This window comes from Lepisosteus oculatus, unplaced genomic scaffold (assembly GCF_040954835.1).
Source record: "Lepisosteus oculatus isolate fLepOcu1 unplaced genomic scaffold, fLepOcu1.hap2 HAP2_SCAFFOLD_164, whole genome shotgun sequence".
NCBI lineage: Eukaryota > Metazoa > Chordata > Actinopteri > Semionotiformes > Lepisosteidae > Lepisosteus > Lepisosteus oculatus.
Window position 1 is genome coordinate 154,830 of NW_027167709.1, and position 18,203 is coordinate 173,032.

Consider the following 18,203-nt stretch of genomic DNA (forward strand, 5'->3'; position numbering starts at 1 on the left):
AAAACATCTCTAGAGATGAGGCTATAGATCACCTTTCCATCCTGCAGGTTTTCCTCCCAAAGCCTACGGCACCAACGGCGACCCCTGCTGGCCGGGAGAGCAAAAGCTTACAGCACCTGGTATTCCCAGGCAGTCTCCCATCCAAGTACTAACCAGGCCCGACGCTGCTTAGCTTCCGAGATCAGACGAGATCGGGCGTGTTCAGGGTGGTGTGGCCGTAAGCGAAAGCCCCGGCGCCTGACTCGCTACTTGAAGCTGTGTGTGGCGGGGGTTCCGTGCTCCCCGAGCGGGACTGAAGGATCGTTCGTGTGCCACTCTTTGGAAAGGAGCTGCTTTCCAAATCGCATTGTGTGCCTGGATGTTGGCGAATGCGCTCCCTTGTGTTGGCTCGTCCCGCACTGGAGGAGGACAAACAATCTGCACGGAGGAGCACCAGGCAAGTCTTCACCAGACAAAAACCTCCAGTGCACAGCACTCTGGAAACATTTCGGGGCTTTCGCGTGTTTATTTCAGCACGTAAAGCGCACCGGTCCAACACGTCGGCCGGGCGCGCGGCGCCTCCGCCCTCTTGTGGCCTTGCGGCGTCAGAGCAAGAGGCTCCTTCTCGCTGCCCTTCCGCTGTGTTGCAGGACCCGGAGCGCGCACTTTGTGGGGGGCGGGGGACCGCGTTCGCGCTCTGCCCCCGGTCACACCTCTTGCAGGAGCAGCAGCAACCGGTGCTTTTCCGGGGTGGAATCTCCTATCCGGGTGCCGGCCAGGCTCACACCTGCTGGGCTGCCCCGGGGGTGAGCCCAGTCGAGAGTCGCAGGGCCAGATCTAGTCACCGGGGAGAAACGATACAAGTGAAGGATTGCTCGGCTCTCGGCACTTGAAAAGACCGACAAATGTCTCGTTCCCGCCGGAGCTGAATGTACCCGCATGTGTGGTGTCGTCTTCTTCCCCCGCCCCGCTGTGTTTGCTGTATTGTCTCTGAAGCCGGCCCCCCCGAGACGAGACGGGCTGTTCCTGTGCCCCAATTAACACTTTACAGGTGCCATTCCCCGGCATTGTGGCCATTGTCGGTGCTCACACGCGATAAGATAAGGCGGAGGAGTGCGGGGCATGCCCAGCGGCAGACATTCAAGGAGGGGGTAGGGCGAGGTGAGGTGAGGTGCGACACGCCGGAGCCCCGACGCAGCTAATGCGGAGCACTTGTTGGACTGGCATCGAAAGGACGTGTGCGCACGGAGCGAGCCTTCCCTGCGGCGGAGCGCGGGAACTTTCTCCCCCCCTCCCGCTGCAGGAGTTGTGTGCACTGCAGCGGTGCCGAGAGAAAAGCACAGAAGGCAGCAGGCTCTGGAGAGCAGGTAAGAGACGGAGCCTTGTGGGCAGGCGAGCAGGCCCGTTTTTTGGAAATTGCTGAAAAGGTTTGTTCGGTGTGTGGCAGGCGCACGTCGCGAGCTTGCGTGGCGATCTGCCGGTCTGGAGTTATGCAAATGAGGCCGAATTGCATCCCGGGACATGCTGCGAATGCGCAACGGCGACTGCAGATGTGTAGGAAACGGCGCGCTCGTTTTCTCGTTTTGCCCACACTTTTGAGTGTTAGTGTGGCGTGTGAGTGTGTGAAAGAGTGGGCCCAGCAGGAGGCGGTGGCGTGCGGGGCGAGGAGGTGGCCTAGGCTGCGCGATTTGTGCTGTGGGTGCGGGCCGCTTGCAGGGGCCTGTTTAACTCATACTTACCTGGCAGGGGAGATACCTTGATCAAGAAGGAGGTTCACCCAGGGCGAGGCTCGGCCATTGCACTCCGGCTGTGCTGACCCCTGCGAATTCCCCAAATGTGGGAATCTCGACTGCATAATTTCTGGTAGTGGGGGACTGCGTTCGCGCTCTCCCCTGATGTGCTTGGTCCAAAATCAGATACGGGAGGGTTAGGACACCACGAGCTGCGTGGCTGCGGAAGGATCCCGGTTCGACAGGAGTGGACGCCGCTGCTGGTTCTCGCTGGCTTTTAGTTAGGGGTCCGGAGAAGCATCTCAAGCTAGTTCCACTACTCCTTCCGGACGTTCATTCCCTTTTCAAAGTAAGTCGTTTTGCTGTAGTCTGCGTTCTTTAGGCTGATTATCGAGGTTAGCCTTTATTTGGTCATGGGGGGCCTCGGTACTGTATGCTGAGTCTAAAGACAGTTTCACCCGTTTTCTGATTGCTCGGTTCTGTACCAGTGCAGACATGTCAAACAGTGAATGGCTGTACCTCTACTGTATCCGTGCTCAATGAATGAAATCGGTAAGAAATGAATATATGTCTAGTTATACGAAAAACGAGTGGTTTATCGACTCATCTTCATTTGCAGATTTAGAGGCAGCTTCGATATTCGTTTTACAGACGGGTTTTTTTTTTTTGAATATGGGTCACACACATGCCACAGCAACAAAACATCTCTAGAGATGAGGCTATAGATCACCTTTCCATCCTGCAGGTTTTCCTCCCAAAGCCTACGGCACCAACGGCGACCCCTGCTGGCCGGGAGAGCAAAAGCTTACAGCACCTGGTATTCCCAGGCAGTCTCCCATCCAAGTACTAACCAGGCCCGACGCTGCTTAGCTTCCGAGATCAGACGAGATCGGGCGTGTTCAGGGTGGTGTGGCCGTAAGAGAAAGCCCCGGCGCCTGACTCGCTACTTGAAGCTGTGTGTGGCGGGGGTTCCGTGCCCCCCGAGCGGGACTGAAGGATCGTTCGTGTGCAACTCTTTGGAAAGGAGCTGCTTTCCAAATCGCATTGCGTGCCTGGATGTTGGCGAATGCGCTCCCTTGTGTTGACTCGTCCCGCACTGGAGGAGGACAAACAATCTGCACGGAGGAGCACCAGGCAAGTCTTCACCAGACAAAAACCTCCAGTGCACAGCACTCTGGAAACATTTCGGGGCTTTCGCGTGTTTATTTCAGCACGTAAAGCGCACCGGTCCAACACGTCGGCCGGGCGCGCGGCGCCTCCGCCCTCTTGTGGCCTTGCGGCGTCAGAGCAAGAGGCTCCTTCTCGCTGCCCTTCCGCTGTGTTGCAGGGCCCCGAGAGGGAACCCGGAGCGCGCACTTTGTGGGGGGCGGGGGACCGCGTTCGCGCTCTGCCCCCGGTCTCTTGCGCGAGTACTAAATCTCACGGACAGGGGGGCCTCGTCATTGATTGTTACAGGTGAGACGGGGATTAGGAGGAGACCCCGACTGATGGGTAAAGGGGAGCACTAACACCAGAGGGACACCCCCGGCGTCTCTTTTTGAGAGACGCCCTGGGGTTTCCTAATGGCCAAGGAGGGTCGGGACCTCGGTTTGACGCCTCCCCCGAAGGACGGCGCCTGTTTGTGCAGCAGAGTGTCGCCATCAGGAGGCTGGGGCGTAAGAGAGCCACACAGCCCGCAGGGTGAGCGCTCCCTACTGGTCCCAGTCACACCTCTTGCAGGAGCAGCAGCAACCGGAGCTTTTCCGGGGTGGAATCTCCCATCTGGGTGCCGGCCAGGCTCACACCTGCTGGGCTGCCCCGGGGGTGAGCCCAGTCGAGAGTCGCAGGGCCAGATCTAGTCACCGGGGAGAAACGATACAAGTGAAGGATTGCTCGGCTCTCGGCACTTGAAAAGACCGACAAATGTCTCGTTCCCGCCGGAGCTGAATGTACCCGCATGTGTGGTGTCGTCTTCTTCCCCCGCCCCGCTGTGTTTGCTGTATTGTCTCTGAAGCCGGCCCCCCCGAGACGAGACGGGCTGTTCCTGTGCCCCAATTAACACTTTACAGGTGCCATTCCCCGGCATTGTGGCCATTGTCGGTGCTCACACGCGATAAGATAAGGCGGAGGAGAGCGGGGCATGCCCAGCGCAGACATTCAAGGAGGGGGTAGGGCGAGGTGAGGTGAGGTGCGACACGCCGGAGCCCCGACGCAGCTAATGCGGAGCACTTGTTGGACTGGCATCGAAAGGACGTGTGCGCACGGAGCGAGCCTTCCCTGCGGCGGAGCGTGGGAACTTTCTCCCCCCCTCCCGCTGCAGGAGTTGTGTGCACTGCAGCGGTGCCGAGAGAAAAGCACAGAAGGCAGCAGGCTCTGGAGAGCAGGTAAGAGACGGAGCCTTGTGGGCAGGCGAGCAGGCCCGTTTTTTGGAAATTGCTGAAAAGGTTTGTTCGGTGTGTGGCAGGCGCACGTCGCGAGCTTGCATGGCGATCTGCCGGTCTGGAGTTATGCAAATGAGGCCGAATTGCATCCTGGGACATGCTGCGAATGCGCAACGGCGACTGCAGATGTGTAGGAAACGGCGCGCTCGTTTTCTCGTTTTGCCCACACTTTTGAGTGTTAGTGTGGCGTGTGAGTGTGTGAAAGAGTGGGCCCAGCAGGAGGCGGTGGCGTGCGGGGCGAGGAGGTGGCCTAGGCTGCGCGATTTGTGCTGTGGGTGCGGGCCGCTTGCAGGGGCCTGTTTAACTCATACTTACCTGGCAGAGAAGATACTTTGATCAAGAAGGAGGTTCACCCAGGGCGAGGCTTGGCCATTGCACTCCGGCTGTGCTGACCCCTGCGAATTCCCCAAATGTGGGAATCTCGACTGCATAATTTCTGGTAGTGGGGGACTGCGTTCGCGCTCTCCCCTGATGTGCTTGGTCCAAAATCAGATACGGGAGGGTTAGGACACCACGAGCTGCGTGGCTGCGGAAGGATCCCGGTTCGACAGGAGTGGACGCCGCTGCTGGTTCTCGCTGGCTTTTAGTTAGGGGTCCGGAGAAGCATCTCAAGCTAGTTCCACTACTCCTTCCGGACGTTCATTCCCTTTTCAAAGTCAGTCCTTTTGCTGTAGTCTGCGTTCTTTAGGCTGATTATCGAGGTTAGCCTTTATTTGGTCATGGGGGGCCTCGGTACTGTATGCTGAGTCTAAAGACAGTTTCACCCGTTTTCTGATTGCTCGGTTCTGTACCAGTGCAGACATGTCAAACAGTGAATGGCTGTACCTCTATTGTATCCGTGCTCAATGAATGAAATCGGTAACAAATGAATATATGTCTAGTTATACGAAAAACGAGTGGTTTATCGACTCATCTTCATTTGCAGATTTAGAGGCAGCTTCGATATTCGTTTTACAGACGGGTTTTTTTTTTTGAATATGGGTCACACACATGCCACAGCAACAAAACATCTCTAGAGATGAGGCTATAGATCACCTTTCCATCCTGCAGGTTTTCCTCCCAAAGCCTACGGCACCAACGGCGACCCCTGCTGGCTGGGAGAGCAAAAGCTTACAGCACCTGGTATTCCCAGGCAGTCTCCCATCCAAGTACTAACCAGGCCCGATGCTGCTTAGCTTCCGAGATCAGATGAGATCGGGCGTGTTCAGGGTGGTGTGGCCGTAAGCGAAAGCCCCGGCGCCTGACTCGCTACTTGAAGCTGTGTGTGGCGGGGGTTCCGTGCCCCCCGAGCGGGACTGAAGGATCGTTCGTGTGCAACTCTTTGGAAAGGAGCTGCTTTCCAAATCGCATTGCGTGCCTGGATGTTGGCGAATGCGCTCCCTTGTGTTGGCTCGTCCCGCACTGGAGGAGGACAAAGAATCTGCACGGAGGAGCACCAGGCAAGTCTTCAGTGCACAGCACTCTGGAAACATTTCGGGGCTGTCGCGTGTTTATTTCAGCACGTAAAGCGCACCGGTCCAACACTTCGGCCGGGCGCGCGGCGCCTCCGCCCTCTTGCTGCCCCTGCAGCTGCTTCACTTTTCCCTTTAGTTGCCATCGATTTTTTTGTAGTGCTATACATATACGATTGAGGTATCTTAGAGTTCTCCTTCGAAGACCCAGCACTCTCTTTTCTTTTCCCAGTGTTACTCATATCGGACTTTTTAAACCTAAAAAAAAATCGTTTTTTTTTCTTTCAATTATAACTGAAGTTTAAACAACTAGTGTTAAGTCCTTATTTTTCTGTAGTCAAAAAAAGCAAAAATTAACATTCAGGTCATGAAAAACTCAAAAAAACTCCCCAACCACTAAACTTTACCTCCCACCTGAGCGCCATCTTGAACGCCCCTACCACCAGAGAATGCTCACGATTTCGGAAGCTGTCTCCGGGACGTGCTGATTCCACACATCCTGAATAAATCATGATATTGTTGGTTGCTGTAGCTAGACGTTCAAATGAGTTTCATGGCCAGATGGACTGTTTCCTCCAGCGGTATAATATTGCAGTGAGACAGCACGATGCCTGCAAGACTATGTCACGCTAAACGCCACAGATTGTGTTTGTCCGTTCGTGTCAGTCGTCCCGCAGCCACGGGAAGTGGGACACAAACATGCTGCAATGCTTTCAAGACGTTAGGATTTGTTTGTGCAACATCCAAGAGGAGTACTTGTGGCTTGAATGTGAACTGTACGTGCCCGCCCCCTTTTCCTCTGTAGTGCATGAGTTCCTCCCGGCATGCCCTTCGTCATTGTTCTGTCATCTTGTATTTAAAGGGTTGTATTTCTGCTGCTGAAAATAAGCAACGGTTTTCTCACAACGCCCTTTGTTCCCAACGGAGCCCTTGTCTGTCATGAAATTCTTCAAAACCTCAAGCTAGAAGAAGAAGAAGACGACAAATATGAAGCGTTATAGCAACGACATGCCATGAGACGATCGATAACGATTTCCATAGGATCCCCGCGGTTGCCTGGCAACCGTCAGCTTTGCGCAGTGGCAGTATCGTAGCCTGTGAGGTTTAGCCGAGGCGTGATTATTGCTAGTTGAAAACTTTTCCCAATACCCCGCTTCCGCCGGTTTGCAATACAATCGGCGAAAGCAATTTTTGACAGTCTCGTCAGAGACTGAGCAAGGTGTTTAAAGACAGATTTGGTCACGGTGATATCATGGTAGAAAGAAACGAACTTGTTACGTGTCAACAGAAACGCTCTTTAGCTCTTTCAGCTTTATGCAGAGAACAGCGTCTGTCGAGATTACTTTTGTGTCCGCGCGAAACGCCGTGTGCTTGTCAGTATGATTTCATATTGCTCGTAGCGGCGCCTGGCTTTTGTCTGTCAAACGTTAGGTTGCGCTTCTTCATGCAGCATCGTCGGCATGAGTGGAGCATTTTAAACGTCTGTACTTACTGCGCCCCATAAGAAATCGTTTGTCCCCATTCAAAAGAGATTGTGCGATGTCCTGCAGCGTTCGCAAAGCAAACCTTTGACAGTTTGAAAAGAGGAATTTATTCTGCTTCCTCTGCGTGCAGTAGTTACAAAGTTGAACGTCTTTACACGATCTGCTGCAGTTTTCAGTGGGTGGGCTTTGTCAAATGGTTTGGAAAAACGCACTGTGTTTCTGCTCGGGAAACATCATGAGCAGTGTCCTGCATGTTTTCTGTGTATAGCTGTCTTTTAACGCATACAGAATTCATTCGAAATCATTGATTTCTCCAATTAACAAGGGTCTCTTTTTGAACCTGCCAGAAGCATTCTTTCAATGTAACAGATTTACTCCGGGGAAGGGCAGCATGACATTGAGAGTAGCTCAAGCTTTCAGCACCTTTATCTGACTGCATGTATGCAGACACTGCTCAGAATCCCCTGTAAGATTCTCCTTCAATTCCGTTTTGCAGTGCTTTAGCTCTTTCAAAAGGCTTCGCTTTGCTAGTCACAATCCAAGGCTCATGACAGCATTTGAAAACATTCGTAACTGCGTTGGCCGGGAATCGAACCTGGGTTAACTGCTTTGAAGGCAGCTATGCGCAACACTGGCTCGCTCCAGAATAAATCTCACGTCGAGGGCACATTTTTTTCCATTTTACCGTGAGTCGGGCTCAGCTGCACAGAGGAGAGAGCAGAGCAATGAGGTCACGGGGACAGGGGAGTCACACGCTGGCGGTTTGAATACGCGGAAGATCACTGAGGGATCCACAGTATATGGACCCTCCGTGCGCCATCAGTCCGCACTCCGGACTCTGAATCCTGCCATCCGAGTTAAGATCTCGGCGGAACCTGAGGCGCAGTTCCTTCTTAAAACGTAATCTGGTGAGCATTTCTAGAATCGTACTTGTATAGATGCAGCCTTTAATGTGTTGCTAGGTTAAAATTGATGACTTCTTGTATTTCTGTAGGCAACTGCCCTCTTGATTTCGGATTTAATTTCTTTATTACAGGGGCGCTTTTATGAAGACAGAGTCATGTTCAGGTACTTTGCTTGATGGAGGAAGCTCATTTCGGACTCTGTGATCTGCTCACCTGGAAAGGTCTGCTATACTACTACAAGAGAGAAGTAGAGTCTGGAAGAAGGGACAATTTTATGATGCTTTGGAAGATAATGTTTTTTTTTTCTTATACTGAAAATGAAAGGTAGTTGTTTCTATATGGACTCAGTCTTTGGAATTTGTATATATATATTTCAGTGATCCCTCAGCCATTCCTTCTGTATTGTAATTCAATTTCTCTTTTAAAATTCCTTCCCCACTTCTAGGACCTGCAGTTGCTGAACTCCACAATGGCTTCTATTGGAAAGTCTGTGACTGAGACCAAGTGTTCACTTTTTTATGAAACCATTATTTATTTAGGAGCAATGAGCAATTCTTATATAAATGCAATAAAATCATTATGCTCAAACTATGAGAGAGAAAATTAAGGATAATTTAAGAAATCAGTCTTAGCTTGTTTCTATACACAGATGGTATTATTTATTTTCAAAGGAAACCCGCGAGGATTCCCCTGGTGTGCAAGATGTGCCTGAATACTCTTGATCAGCTTCCTGCTCACTTGAAGAGGGCGTGTATGAAGCACGCCACGGCAGAAAACATCAGGATGGCCTCTCAACAGGCGAGGGAGGACATGATGAATCACCTGAAGAAGGGGGTCATCGTGGATTACCACAGAATAGAGATCGTGTCTGGTGAGGCAAACAGGATAGTGGTTGTAAGACTGCTAGAGTCCTTGGGCCTTTTTGTACATGGGAAGCCTGAAGACACATTGGCAAGGTGAGATATTTTTAATCTGTAAGGCTTCTGTAGTTTCTTTTTGAAATCATTGTTACAACATATTATGTAAAAGCATGTTGAAAAGAATCTACCTGCATTCCAGCGGCCCTGAGCAAGAAGCCGCAGTCCAGGAGGAAGAGATGCCAGAGGCTGCTCTAGAAACTGAAACAGAAGCGGATAAGGAAGGGGAAGATGTGAGCTCTGAAGAACTCTATCAGCAGTAAGACTTTTTATTTTTCAGATGTATCTATTTTTTACTAAAATTCTAATTTGTCTTATAGGTATAAAATGTTTAAACCGGTGTTTTATATCCTTACAGGCCCTGAGTAGTTAAAAAGTATCAGCAGGCCGGAAGAGAGTGGCCCAAGCTGGACTCTATAGAAAGCACTCCCTGGATGCTCCTCTCCTGATTGGATTCAAACAGTACCTTACCAAGGATCTGGGAGTGGCAAATTATTCTCAGGAGGTATTTATTTTTTAAAGGCATTTAAAATTAAGCAATGGTATCTTCATTGTAAATGTTTTTATTTCTTAGCTTAAAATTCACCCATGTGAAATGATGTCAGCCATAAACATCATGACTCTATATTTCCTACCTGAATCTATTCTACTTAAATTATTACATTATACACAATTTGAGTTCATTTTAAAAAGTAAAAGGTAATGAAAGGAATGCATTTTCATAAGAAAGATAATACCGATATGCATGTGATAATCTTCCTTATATCATGTAGTGCATCATTTGGACACTTTGTGGGCTTCAAATACAAAGAAAATCATGTTCTATGGTACAAGATAAATACAAAACTTAAGCTTTTATTTTAATTAGATTTCTTTATAAAGCATAAGCAATCATTTATTACATCGCTTCTTGAATTAAATCTTTTGACAAGAGGTAAGACTTCTGTTACATTTAAACCCATGTTTAGCTGTGTTTTTTAGATTTAACTGAACCAATTTCTGTGTGTGATAATGTCCTTGAATTCTGACAACATCACACTAAATTACATGATATAAAACAGCTAATGTTTCTAGAGATAAAGTTTCTGAGATGCTTCTAATTACTTTTTATTACCAGGGACAGTTTAATTCACCTTGTACAGTACTGTAAGACCAAGATGCTTTTTTTAAAAGTTATTTAACATTTTATAGAACTTTGTCTACTATGGCAACATGATGTGCTTGGTGAAACTTGGAAAAATACTGCTTGGCCACTTATCTTAAGATAAAGATAGGATAAAGGTTTATCTTTTGCACCTACCTGACCCCCAGGGAAGGCCAATGCTTTCTAAGTTGATGGTTCCCTACAGTAGACTGTACTTTAATGTCAAAGGTAATGTATATTGACCCAAATCAGTTTTGGAATCCAATCTACTGACGAGATGGAGCACATCCTTTTTTCAGGATTTTAGCATCATACGTTTGGTATATTTAGTCCCTAATGCTGAAAGAAATGATCATAGAACATTTGGACACTTTGTGGGCTTGAAATACAAAGCAAATCATGTTCTATGGTACAAGATAAATACAAAACGTAAGCTTTTATTTTAATTAGATTTGTTTATAAAGCATAAGCAATCATTTATTACATTAATATATGTGAAAATAACATTTTAGCATCATACGTTTAGTATATTTAGTCCCTAATGCTGAAAGAAATGATCATAGAACATGACATCTAACCTTACCTGCGGTGTTTTTAATCCCTATTGCTCAATGCACGGTGAAAGCATTCCATACATGTGTCTGACAATGAGGAATGGGCCCCTGAGACAGTCATTTGCCTGTTTCACAAATGATCGTATTTTACTAGAGATTCTGTTTGGGATTCAGATGTGCATTCGGACAGCAATCCCTTTCAAGAAATGATACGTTCTGGATGAGGTCAAAGGTGCTGGAACACTGTATCTAGGATGTGTTTGCAGAGACTGTGTGTCTCCTGCTTCAACGCAGTGATAAACAGATGTGCTCCTTTAATTTATTGGTACATGCCCTGGGCAGTAAGCAGTCTGAGGATTTATTTCCAGATGGCATAGAGCAGTGAAGCAGTGAAGTAGTGCAAAACACTGGATCATTATATTATTAGAATCTATTCTACTTAAATTATTACATTATACTCAATTTGAGTTCATTTTAAAAAGTAAAAGGTAATGAAAGGAATGCATTTTCATAAGAAAGATAATACCGATATGCATGTGATAATCTTCCTTATATCATGTAGTGCGTCATTTGGACACTTTGTGGGCTTGAAATACAAAGAAAATCTTGTTCTATGGTACAAGATAAATACAAAACTTAAGCTTTTATTTTAATTAGATTTGTTTATAAAGCATAAGCAATCATTTATTACATTAATATATGTGAAAATAACATTTTAGCATCATATGTTTAGTATATTTAGTCCCTAATGCCAAAAGAAATGATCATTTGTTTAACATGCACAGGTCTGTCTCAAAGGATGCAGTACTCCTGAAGGGTCTCAAACCCTACATTTTGGATGCCTAGCTGTATCCCTCACATGTGGCACCCCAGAATGACTTCTAACCTTACCTGTGGTGTATTCAGTCCCTATTGCTCAATGCACGGTGTACATACTGCATACATGTGTCTTGAGAATGAGGAATGGGCCCCTGAGACAGTCATTTGCCTGTTTCACAAACAGGGACCTGGACCTAGACCTGGCCCGTACGGGGCTCAAACCCGCGACCTTGGCGTTATTAGCACCACACTCTAACCAACTGAGCTAACCGGCCTCACGACAGTGCTCCTCTCTGTGTTGCAAAAAATCAAACTCAGGGAATTTTGTCCTCCTTTGAATAGAAAGCTGTGTAATTCAGTGTACGGGCTTTCTCGTGCAGTTTCATGGTTCTTGTAACCCAAATCCTACACTGGCCTGAAGTGCCCCCCCATTTCACAGCATTTTTCAGCTGATTTAAAATGTACCTAAAGGAGAAGCATTATTGAAGACCATCAATTACCAAGAGCTTTTGTCAAAGGTTTTGGTGGTCATTTTGAATGACCACAGAGCGCTGTGACCTCGGTTTTACATCTCATCCAAAAGACAGCGCCCTTTTACAACACAGCATCTCCGTCACTATATTGGGGCATTGGGACCCGCACAGACCTCAGGGTGAGCGCCCCCCCGCCGGCACCATTAACACCGCTTCCAGCTGGAAGCTTTGTTTTTCCCTGTAGCTCATCCTCATCCAGGTACTGACCTGGCTCACACCTGCTTAGCTTCAGTGGGTTTTCAGTTGCGAGTTGCAAGGGGATGCAAGTGATGGAGCCGCTCGCTGCAAAAGCCACTGCATTGGCCGGGAATCGAACCCGAGCCTCCCGCGTGACAGGTGAGAATTCTACCACTGAACCACCAATGCTCAGTGCCTGAGCCTTCAAAAAAGACGCTTTTTTGGTGCTCTGTGCAAAACGCGTCGACATCTGCTTCCAGCTGCAAAATGCCATTTGCGGACGCTGAAGAACTTATTTCCAAGGCAGCGGGTACAAGCGATTGGGCGTTTTAAAACCACCAGGAACAGCAAAGAGGCGCGCTTCTTTGCTTGTGCCGAAACACACCGACTGAAAGCGGACAACGTAGTCGGCAGGATTGGAACCTGTGCGGGGAGACCCCAATGGATTTCTAGTCCATCGCCTTAACCACTCAGCCACGACTACAGCAAGCCCCACTGCCGCTGCGTTCTTGCTACAATCTTACCTGGATCGCGAGGCGCCGGCGGAAGCCTATTTCAAAGTCGTTCTCCGTTTCAAAAAAACATTTCCAAAATACAAGCCTTGCAGACAGACACGCCTCAGAGGACTTAAGGGTGGCTTCATGTCGGAATGATAAAGTCTCCCCGTCCGGACATGAAAATGCCACTTTGTTACACACAAAAAAAGAATCAACAACAGAGAAATGCCCACAAGCATTTGAAAAGCCGCACCACGTCGCACCTGAAATAGCTCTTACATTAGTGGTAGACACAGGAATCGCCTTTTTATTTACGCTCTTACCAACGCGATGGAAAGCAAAACAAAGCAAAGCAGAGCAAAACAAAACGAACAAACGAAAACCCTCACGTCCTGCACTTGCATATAACACCGTTACGTGCCCAAGCGGTATTGTACGTCATCCTAGCACTGCACCCCGGGTCGTACGGTATATGGGAACGAGCACACGCCACGAATCGTCTCGAATCACTCCCTACAGCTGTAAGGCGCCTTGAAGCGTGCACCCCCAACATTCTTCTTTGCACATCTGTGAAAGGTAAACTCTTGAGCAAACTCTGAACCAGCTCTAAGGAAACTAATCCGATTAGACGTTACTTTGACTCATCTTCTTACGCTCAGTGCCTGATTGCTCAAACTCCAGCTAGGGTTAGGGTTAGCATTCCCACGCTACTTAGACACTTTGTTTACGCTCAGTGCTGGATTTTGGGAACTTCAGGATGAGTGGGAATTTTCTCCTATCTGTCCATTCTGTTTTGTTTTGGAGACTCTTGGCTGCCTATGTTGTTCAGTGCACCGTGAAGGAAACATTTTCCAAAACTGTGTCAGCTCAAAAGTTGTAAGAAAACCTCTCCAGGTGCTTTAACTCTCTTCATTTTTGTCATTTAATGTGACACTCGATGTATAACTGGAGCCTCACATATGCAAATGGTGAGGCTCCAGTTCGACACCCAGTTCCACACCACTTTACAGTATATGACAAAAGCATGGCAGACTGTGCCGGACCAGCTGGTAACTTCCGCTTATTTTGACCATATTAAACATTGGAAATCTTCCCACTTGCATTTGTGACACTTGATTTTGGCTCCACCTAAGACACTCTTAAATCTTCAAACACTTTTCTCTTCTCCCGCAACACACTTGTCTGTCGGCACTATGTGGCAGCGTTGCATGACAACCCATCTCACCACGGAAAGGAACCTAACAGCTTTGGTAAGAGAGTAGAATTACCTGAAGAACTGCTTTCCATGGAAGCAGGACCAAGCGATGTAGCATTTTTATAGTACCAGGAAAGGAGAAGCGGCACTTCGCCTTTGCCGCACAGGCACAAGGTGACGTGCGGCAGACGCCGTAGTCGGCAGGATTCGAACCTGAGCGGGGAGTCCCCAATGGATTTCAAATCCATCGCCTTAACTACTCGGCCACGACTACAGCGAGCTCGCCGCCGCCGCATTCCTCCTATAATCTAACACGGAGTGCGAGGTGGCTGCGGAAACCTTTTTAAAGTCGCTCTCTGTTAAAAAAACCTTTCACAAGATACATGCCGGCAGACAGACACGCCTCAGAGGGTTTAAGGCTGGCTTCACGTTCAAATGATAAAGTCTCCCCGTCCGGATGTCAAAATGCAACTTTGGCAGACAGAAAAAACATCAACAAACCACAAATGTGGACAAGGATTTTACAAGCTGCACCACACTGCACTTTCAAAAGCATTTACATTCGTGTTAGACGCAGGAATTGTCTTTGTTTTGCGCGCTTACGAACGCCATAGAAGACGAAACAAAACAAAAGCCCTCAGCTCCTGTACTTGATTATAACGCCGTTACGTGTCGAAGCAGGAATTTACGTCATCTTACCACTGCAACATGGGGAATAGAGGGAAATGAACACACGCTACGAATCGTCTCAATCACTCCCTAGAGTCGTAAGGCACATTGAAGGGTGCACCCCCATCATTAATCGTTGGGCCTCTGTAAAAGGAAAGCTGTTGAGCAGTCTTTGAAACAGCTCGGATGAAACACTTGATTGCTTCCATGTGCATCTGGAGCCCACTTCTTATTTTCACTTCACGCCGCCCAAAGCATTTCTAAAACAGGAGATTCGCGTTTGGGAATGCGCCCTGCCCTACAAATAAAACAGGTCTACGGGTCTGAAACCTGCTCCACGGAAAACAGTTCTGTTGCGCTTTTGATCAAAGGGAGATTCTCTGTTCTTACTTTTTGATTACATAACACCCAAAGGGGCTTCTTTGGAGCTGGATTCCAACCAGCATCCTAAAGTTTCTTGGCGGTATCCTTTACAGTCCTCTGTTCGGTCGACAAGGAACAGAAGGGGGCAGCTTTCCTCACACATACAGTGCAATGTACTGTAGTGTTCCCCTTCATTGAATTCGCAGTTCTGCATCAGACCTCTAACTCGTTTCCTTAGCTTGGATTTAAGCCACGAAGCAGGCTTCTACTGTATAAACGTCTAGAGGAATCACAAACTATTTGAGAGGCCATCATCCCAGGGGGAACTGACAAAGTCTATCCCTAAACACCTAGCGCAGTCTCTCGAGAGACTGTCAAAAATCGCTTTCTCCGTTTGTGCTGCAAGTAAGTGAAAACGCGGTCTCAACCCAGAGCCACTTGGCAGCAGCGGCACGTAAATACTGTTACTACCACTGCTCGATACCAACGTTAGCCTACTATACCATGTTCAGCCACCGCTAGAAAATGTAAGGCTCTAGTACTGGAGCAAACAAAAGGAGAGCCAACGTCAAACGTAGAGAGCGACGAGGATGGGATTCGAACCCATGCGTGCAGAGCACAATGGATTAGCAGTCCATCGCCTTAACCACTCGGCCACCTCGTCAATGAAACTGGGCTGTCCAGACATGGGTTGGCGCGCTCCAGATGATCTTTTTCTTTTTTTTCCCTCGTACTCAAGGGTCCTTTTCCTGTTCCACATGCGATTTCAACATTTTCCTTGGGAGATGTCAAGCCAGCAAGCCACTGCTGTGGTTCAGTGGCCATTGTGGAGTTCAGTGGCCCTGTTGTACACAGAAAGCACATTGAGCTCCTTGGACATGAAAAGTTCCAGATAAAAGCCATTTGTCATCCTTTCTCTTGGTGTCGATGTTGCTATTGTATGTAAAGGTGGCAACTTGCTCAGCGAGCAGGCGGAGCACACACCGAATGCAGATGTGTCTGAGTGGTGTGTCCAAGTGGCTGCAAAAGGACAACACTACCGGGGCGCCGTTGCTTAGTTGGTTAAAGCGCTTGTCTCTTAAACAGGAGATCCTGAGTCCGAATCCCAGTGGTGCCTTCTTTGTTCTGTCTTCTCGAACAGAACTGGTCCTTACAGACAACCGCCTACGGCTAGACTTAATTAAATGCAAGTATTCATTTCCTGTCTTTAACGCGACTTGTTTTTCTTAAAATGGATGGAACTTGCAAAACATGAAATACAAACATTGCTAATCAGCGCTAGCGGCTGGCAAAAAAAAAGAAGTCAGCAATGTTTTTTTTCTTTAACCTTAACCCTGCTAATGGAGAAGAGTTAAACGACCGAGTCTATGCAGCTTAAACGGTGCTCATGTCGGGTTCTTAGCTGAAAGGGTGGTAAATCACGCTCACCCCAGTCCTTAATCTTTTAAAAGGATACAATATTGAACCTAGTCGCCACATCACATACATCCTGTTCAACGATAAAAAAGTGACATCTATCCTCGATCCAGAGTAAATCCCACGATGAGGGCATATTTTTTTCCACTTTACCATGAGTCGGGCTCAGCTGCACAGAGGCGAGAGCAGAGCAATGAGGTCACAGGGACAGGGGAGTCACACGCTGGCGGTTTGAACACGCGGAAGATCACTGAGGGATCCACAGTATATGGACCCTCCGTGCGCCATCAGTCCACACTCCGGACTCTGAATCCTGCCATCCGAGTTAAGATCTCGGCGGAACCTGAGGTACAGTTCCTTCTTAAAACGTAATCTGGTGAGCATTTCTAGAATCGTACTTGTATAGATGCAGCCTTTAATGTGTTGCTGGGTTAAAATTGATGACTTCTTGAACTTCAGTAGGCAACTGCCCTCTTGATTTCGGATTTAATTTCTTTATTACAGGGGCGCTTTTATGAAGACAGAGTCATGTTCAGGTACTTTGCTTGATGGAGGAAGCATATTTCGGACTCTGTGATCTGCTCACCTGGAAAGGTCTGCTGTACTACTACAAGAGAGAAGTAGAGTCTGGAAGAATGGACAATTTTATGATGCTTTGGAAGATAATGTTTTTTTTTTCTTTGAAATCGAAATGAATCAGAATATCAGTGCAAAAGACAAACTCTTGGTTTGGTTTAAAGAGATATGGTTTTAAAACAGACAAAATGTAGAAAACAGGTGTTTCTCACTTTTGGAAAAGAATGGACCGGGGGTAATATTTTACTAGGTGCAGTGCTCATCTCACTGGGTTACAGTCCTGCAGTGTCACACCAGGGCCAGTGGCGCAATGGATAACGCGTCTGACTACGGATCAGGAGATTGCAGGTTCGACTCCTGCCTGGCTCGGGTCGTTTTTAAACACATCGGGCTACTCCCTAAGTAGTCTGTGCTACTTACTGCATTGTAATCGTACCCAGTAAGATATTTCCTTCATGTAAATGAACTGCACCTGACAGCTTTAGAAAAACACCTGGGCTCAGTACGGTGCTGAGAGCTTAGCGTTGCTGTTCTAATTAGCACGCACTGCATCGGCTCTGAGCCCGAACTTTTCAATTATTCCGATCAGTAAGTCAACACGTAGTCCACATGAACGGTAGAAATATTCTCTTGTCTGTCTCTTGTTTGTATAGAACTGAATGTCCCTGACAATGTACTGTTAGTTTTAATTGAAGAACGGCATTTGTGTTCAAATATACCAGACAAGTTTATGTAACTGCTCATGCGACACTCAGTTGTAATTAGTCAAGAAAAAAAAGTCGAACAACAGCTGCGGGTTTGATTCTGAACGTATGAGATTGCAGCGCCTTTTACTTCCATTGACAAATGATAGAGATTCGAAGAGAGATCCTTCAGACCAGCAAGCAAACCCACGGCTTTTTCGGTTTTCTATCTAGGCAACGTTGGTGTCTGCAATAGCATACATGAAAGCGTGATGCAATTTCTGTGGCTACATTTGTTACACGTCATGCACAGTAAGAGTGTTTCTAACACCAAATAAAAAGTCAACAATTAGCGATCACGCCTTCTCCTCAGTTAACCCACTGAAACCCTTGCTGTTAACAGTTCTTTACTGCGTGCTTTACCAGCACCTACATATCGTGTCGGTTCTTTCAGCTTTATTCATTAGGTTTTCAAAGGCATAAGTAGAGCACCAGAGGTGCGAACGCAAAATGTGTGGTTATCTGAAGAATTGCTTCCCATGGCGGCGGGTCCAAGTGATTTCGCGTTGTTATAGTACCAGGAAAGGAGAAGCGGCACTTCACTTCTGCCGCGCAGGCACAAGGCGACGTGCGGCAGACGCCGGAGTCGGCAGGTTTCGAACCTGCGCGGGGAAGCCCCAACGCATTTCGA

At 47.9% G+C, this 18,203-nt stretch overlaps 10 non-coding genes across 10 annotated transcripts; 4 read left to right on the forward strand and 6 right to left on the reverse strand.

The window, feature by feature from the left end:
• Nucleotides 1–104: 104 nt before the first annotated feature.
• On the reverse strand, nt 105–223 carry LOC138226739 (5S ribosomal RNA). The gene has a single exon (XR_011184672.1). It is a non-coding gene; the product is annotated as a 5S ribosomal RNA (ribosomal RNA).
• A 1,487-nt stretch (nt 224–1,710) lies between these two features.
• On the forward strand, nt 1,711–1,874 carry LOC138226742 (U1 spliceosomal RNA). Its single transcript, XR_011184676.1, has one exon. It is a non-coding gene; the product is annotated as a U1 spliceosomal RNA (small nuclear RNA).
• Nucleotides 1,875–2,511: 637 nt separating this feature from the next.
• Nucleotides 2,512–2,630, reverse strand: LOC138226740 (5S ribosomal RNA). Its single transcript, XR_011184674.1, has one exon. It is a non-coding gene; the product is annotated as a 5S ribosomal RNA (ribosomal RNA).
• Nucleotides 2,631–4,436: 1,806 nt separating this feature from the next.
• On the forward strand, nt 4,437–4,600 carry LOC138226729 (U1 spliceosomal RNA). Its single transcript, XR_011184663.1, has one exon. It is a non-coding gene; the product is annotated as a U1 spliceosomal RNA (small nuclear RNA).
• Nucleotides 4,601–5,236: 636 nt separating this feature from the next.
• LOC138226741 (5S ribosomal RNA) lies at nt 5,237–5,355 on the reverse strand. Its single transcript, XR_011184675.1, has one exon. It is a non-coding gene; the product is annotated as a 5S ribosomal RNA (ribosomal RNA).
• Nucleotides 5,356–6,648: 1,293 nt separating this feature from the next.
• LOC138226731 (U4 spliceosomal RNA) lies at nt 6,649–6,790 on the forward strand. The gene has a single exon (XR_011184665.1). It is a non-coding gene; the product is annotated as a U4 spliceosomal RNA (small nuclear RNA).
• A 5,441-nt stretch (nt 6,791–12,231) lies between these two features.
• Nucleotides 12,232–12,302, reverse strand: trnad-guc (transfer RNA aspartic acid (anticodon GUC)). The gene has a single exon. It is a non-coding gene; the product is annotated as a tRNA-Asp (tRNA).
• Nucleotides 12,303–13,997: 1,695 nt separating this feature from the next.
• Nucleotides 13,998–14,079, reverse strand: trnas-uga (transfer RNA serine (anticodon UGA)). The gene has a single exon. It is a non-coding gene; the product is annotated as a tRNA-Ser (tRNA).
• Nucleotides 14,080–15,419: 1,340 nt separating this feature from the next.
• trnas-gcu (transfer RNA serine (anticodon GCU)) lies at nt 15,420–15,501 on the reverse strand. Its single transcript has one exon. It is a non-coding gene; the product is annotated as a tRNA-Ser (tRNA).
• A 1,624-nt stretch (nt 15,502–17,125) lies between these two features.
• Nucleotides 17,126–17,198, forward strand: trnar-acg (transfer RNA arginine (anticodon ACG)). The gene has a single exon. It is a non-coding gene; the product is annotated as a tRNA-Arg (tRNA).
• Nucleotides 17,199–18,203: the final 1,005 nt, after the last annotated feature.